Consider the following 5,007-nt stretch of genomic DNA (forward strand, 5'->3'; position numbering starts at 1 on the left):
GACCAGATCTCTCAGGGCCACGAATGGCATTGGGAATTTATTCCCCTGTGATGGGCAGCAAATAGAGGGTTTGCACGTGGAGGTGACACACTCTGACATGGGTTTAAAGGATTCCTCTCCTTGCTGTCTTTAGAATAGACAGTGTAGAAACAGTAAACCAGTTTGAAAGCATTTGGAAAAAGCCAGGTGAGAGCATGGGGGATCAGACCAGGGTGGTGGCCATAGAGGTGGAAAGAGTGGTTGGTTCTGAACCTATTTTGAAAGACTGATAGGATTTCCTGGTCAGTTAGATGTGGGCTTGAGAGGAAGAGAGGAATCCGGGAACTCCTACATTTTGGGCCTGAAAAACTGGGTAAATGATGTGAGGGTCTCCAGGGACAGCGCAGGGTTACCTCACGCAGTTGTGGTCAGCGTCGATGGAGTGTCCAGGTGTTGCGAGGTGTGTGATGTGGTCTGGAGTTCAGAGAGGCGTCGCTGAGAAAGAGCTGTGGAAACCAATCCTGCAGGTCGAGGGGGAGTTCCCAGGCCATGGGGGTGGCCTGAGTGGCCTGAGGGACGGAGGAGGGGTCACTGTGGCTGGAGCGGAGGGGACGAGGGGCACAGTGGTGGGAGAGGCTGTCAGGGAGGCGGGCTGGGGCCAGATCACCAGGACACGGGAGGGGTTTGGTATTTTCCCCAAGAGTGTTGGGAGCTACAGAATGGGTATGGGGACCTGTGATGACCACATGCTGCTTTAGTGAGATGGCCTGGCCAACTTGGAGAATGGATTGTAAGGAGTAAGAGCAGGGTGACTCCACTTTTAAGGGTTCCCGTTAGGGACTTCCCTGGTGGTCCAGTGGTCAGGACTCCAAGCTTCCAATGCAGGAGGCGCAGGTTCGATCCCTGGTCAGGGAACTAAGAGCCCATGTGCCGCGTGGTGCGGTTAAAAAAAAAAAAGAGGGGGTCTCCTTTGGAAAAAAGAATACAAAATTCATTTGAAAGTGAATATTGACTGAGAATGAGAAAGAAAAGCAGGAACAACTGCTGGAAGCCTGGAGATTTGGGTCCTTCTTCTGACATCTCTCTGGGCAGTTTGCCAGGAAACTTAAAGAAAACTGTTTCCTGAGTGTAAGCTGGCTGCTCTTCCCTCCTAGAACATTTAATAACTCCCAGAGACCCCCGTCCTCACGGCGGCCGTGTGCATGAGAGGCCTGGGCGCAGGTTTTATTAACTTCACAGTAAGCCCACCTCCAGGGAAGGGAGAGGCGGGCAGGCTGGCTGCGGGCTGTGGCAGGGCCTAGGCCAAGTTACACTTCTCTAAGGAGGGGTCTCAGGGATGGGGGGTCCTCACTGCCAGAGAGCAGTGGGGCATTGGATAGATACTGCCAGGGGTGGAGTCTCACAGTGGAGTGGGGGCTCAAGAAGGGGCCTGGGATTAGTGGGGGAACAGGGGCTTGGCCCCGGCAAGCAGCCGAGGCCTTGGGGCAGGCTCAAGGACCCTCCCAAGTGAGTGGTGCCAGGACGTCCTCCCCTCTGTCCACTGAAGGGGTTCTGACCTTCAAGGTCTGGGTCAAGGAGGGGCTTTTCCAGCCCAGTGAGACTCAAGCCCACCATGGCCCACCCCACGCTTCCCACCCCCTCACCCTGAAGCCAGTGCTGATTTGCTTAGCGGAGACCGGGCCGTGGGAACAAGCAGGTCTGGCCAGAGCCAGCTCAGGCCCCTGGACCCGGAGGGGATTAAGAGCCAGACATTGTTGTCACAGCCAGGTCTGGAGGCCGGCCCCTGCCTGGCCCAAGCGGACACAGGCTTGGGCCCTGAGGGTGGGGAACTCCATGTGGCTATAACTGTGGGTCGGTTACTTCCTGCGTGGTTTTTGTACATTTCCCTACACGCTTGGCCTGTTCAGTAAAAGGGCTTGGAGCTAGACTATCTGGGCTTGAATGAGGCTTACTAATGGAGATGACCTTGAGCAAGTAACTCTCTGTGCCTCGGTTTCCCCATTTGTTGAGGGGACCGAACAGTATGATGGAGGTAGGGCACTTAGACCAGAGCCTGACCATGGCCTCTAGTGCCCCCCACCCCCGCCCTGCCCCAGCCCAGAAGGGACTGCAACTCAGTTTCCGTCAAGCCCTTCTGATATGAAGAGTCAAGAAACAGTTGAGTAAAGGGACTGGGAAGGAGGCACTGGCTCAGGCAGCAGAAGCAGGAACGGATCTCAGGGGAGGAAGACAACGAAGAGGTCTCCCGCCTCCCCCATCTTGCTCGCCAGGTAGAGAAAGGGGATACACACTTGCATTTTATTTGCAAAGAGCCCCACGAGGAATTATAACTCTGTGCTACAGATTTTTCTTGCATTATTTTCCCCCAGCCTTCAGGATGACCTTGTAAGCAGTTGATCATTCCTTTCTCTGTCTTCCTGGAGAAAACTCAAGGTTCAGAGAAATTAAGTGGCTTGCTCAGGGTCACAGAGCTAATAAGTGGGGGAGCCAATATCCAAATTCAGGTGGGTCTGACTCCAAAACCCAAGCTCTTAAGGACTCACTACACTTTACTACTCACGTGATTTGCATATGCAGCTACTTAAGACCCCCCTACTCCTACTTATGCATTTTATCAGAATTATTGAGACCCTACTACGTGCCAAGCACTGTGCTGGGTACTGGAGACACAGGGAGTAATAAGACACAGCCCTGCTCCTAGATTGGTGGGCAAAGCATAGTGGTTCAACCCAGCAGCCTTGAGATGAATCCATTTGACATCTGGAGGAAACAGGACAGGCTTCTCAAAAGTGATAGTGGTGCAGAGTTTGGAGGAAGAGCTGATCCAGACCCATGGGATCTCACCAGTATTCCCCATGACTCTTTAAGTAACAGAAATAGTTTTAATTGGTTGAAGAAAAATCAAGAAAAAAGAGAATGCGTTGACTCCAGAGATCCAGAGAGAGGGCTTCAGGCATGGCTGGATCCAGCAGCTTAAGTGATGAAATCAGTTATCACTCCTTCTCTATCATCTTTGCCCTGCTGTCCTCTGTCTTGGTCCAAGTGTTGGCATAAATGGTGCCAAGCTTGCATCCTGTCAGCCTGGAAAAAGACTGCCTCTTTCTACATAGTTCCAGCCAGGCATTGAGAGTGGGAGTGAGGTTTCCCAAACAGAAATTGGGTGCTGTTACCAGAATCCGAGAAAGCAATGCTAACTGACAGGAACCATGATGTCCCTTAGATTTTCCAGCGGAACCAAGTCTTCCTTACCTTCAGCACTTTGTCCACCTCACTATAATATTCCCAAACCTCTGCCCTCTATATGGTGGGAAGAGGAAAGGAACTCACCTGAACACCTACTAAGCACCAGGCATATTTATCCACATTCACCCCACAAATCCTCACAATGAAGCCGCAGGGAGGTACTGCTATCCCAGATTTACAAGAGGAAACTGAGGCCCAGAGAGAAGTGAGTTGCCCAGGGTAACAGGTTGGCAAGTGACAGAGCTGGAATCACATCACTGATGTTACTCATATGTGTGCTTGTCCCCCTCCCCCCGCGACCTGCCCCTGCCATAGCATGCAGGAGCCCCCACTCTCTGTACTGCTGCACCCCTGCCCAGCCCCTAGCACAGGGCTCTACACATAGTAGGTGATCAGGAAAAAAGTGATGAACTCACCTGACTTCAAGCAGGAGGAGTGGAGGACGGGGGAGGTGGTAGGAGCAGAACCAGGACAGGGAGGTCCAGGGGGGTTTCCTGAGACTGTTTGCCGAAGAGTAGACCCACTGACCCCAACCCAGATGTATAATTTCCTGCAGCTCCACACATGGGCACCCCTAGGCTGGGGCTGACAGCTCGCCTCTAACCTGGTCCAGGTGGAACCTGTCAAGGGGAAAGGCAACTGGACCAATGGATGCTTCCCTCCCTTGGGGTCTCAGGCTCCCTGGTGGAGCCTCAGAGGAGCCTCAGAGGAAAACCACAGAGGGGAGGACACTTCCGTGCTACTCTCCCCAGGCTTGTCACTGTTCTCGGATCTAGCTGCAGAGCAACGGGACCCTGTGAGCAGAGAGCTCTGGAAACCAGGGGAGAGTGATGTGGGAACAGCCAGCACTACCACTGGTGGGGCACCAACTCCAGACCAGGCCCTGGTGTGCCCTTCCCCTGCCTCTGTCCCCGGCAGCTCTGCAAAGGGGAGCATTCACGTCCCCATTCGAGGGCAATCAGTCCCGCTGCCCCATGTTACAGGTGAGGAAACAGAGCCTCAGAGAGGGAAGGAACTTGACCAAGGTCACAGCCAGCACCAGAGAGCTAGGAATTAAGCCTGAGCCTGACCTCAAAGCCCATGTTTTCCCTACTAACTTCCTCCCCCTGGAATGCCCTGCCCTGTTCCTCTCCTGGCTGGTTCCTCCTCATCTCAGCTGAAATGTCACCAGGGAGGCCTCCCCTACCCACACCCACACTCCTTACTCCGCCTCAGCCCCTTGCTTTTTCCTTTATAGCACACATCACCACCAGTAATTATCATATTGATTTCTGTTGGAAGGTCCCTGGTGGTCCAGTGGTTAGCACTCCGTGCTTTCACGGTCATGGCTCAGGTTCAGCCCCTGGCTGGGGAATTAAGATTCCGCACCCCACTGCACCCTCCTGCACGCTACATGGTGTGGTCAAAAGAAAATTGTTTTTTCGTTATGCATCACTCTCCTCTGTGGGGACAAGGACTGATTGTGTATGACTTGATTTCCAAGGGCTCCCTGACTCAAGCCGAGCACACAGTAGGGGCCCTGTGGGCAGTAGGTGCCGTGTTCCCCAGCACACTGGAGAGCAGCAAATGTCCCCACCGCCCTGGATCTTGCCCCCCAAACCTCTCTCCCACCCCTTCCCTGCCACCCAGGGTCTCGGCTGCTGCCACTCTAATAGAAGATTGAGCCCCTTTGCTCAGTGGCTTGGGAGAAAGCTGCTCAAGGCTGGCAGGACAGAAGGCGGGGAGCCGGGCCTCTGAGCTGGCAGACAAAGGGCGTGTGTTCTCATCCAGTGCACTTCCTGGGTT

General features: G+C 53.9%; 1 non-coding gene across 1 annotated transcript; it reads left to right on the top strand.

Annotated features, from left to right (window-relative positions):
• Positions 1 to 821: 821 nt before the first annotated feature.
• TRNAW-CCA (transfer RNA tryptophan (anticodon CCA)) lies at positions 822 to 894 on the top strand. The gene has a single exon. It is a non-coding gene; the product is annotated as a tRNA-Trp (tRNA).
• The last annotated feature ends 4,113 nt before the right edge of the window (positions 895 to 5,007 follow it).

The sequence above is a fragment of the Hippopotamus amphibius genome, chromosome 1 (genome assembly GCF_030028045.1).
Source record: "Hippopotamus amphibius kiboko isolate mHipAmp2 chromosome 1, mHipAmp2.hap2, whole genome shotgun sequence".
NCBI classification, from domain to species: domain Eukaryota; kingdom Metazoa; phylum Chordata; class Mammalia; order Artiodactyla; family Hippopotamidae; genus Hippopotamus; species Hippopotamus amphibius.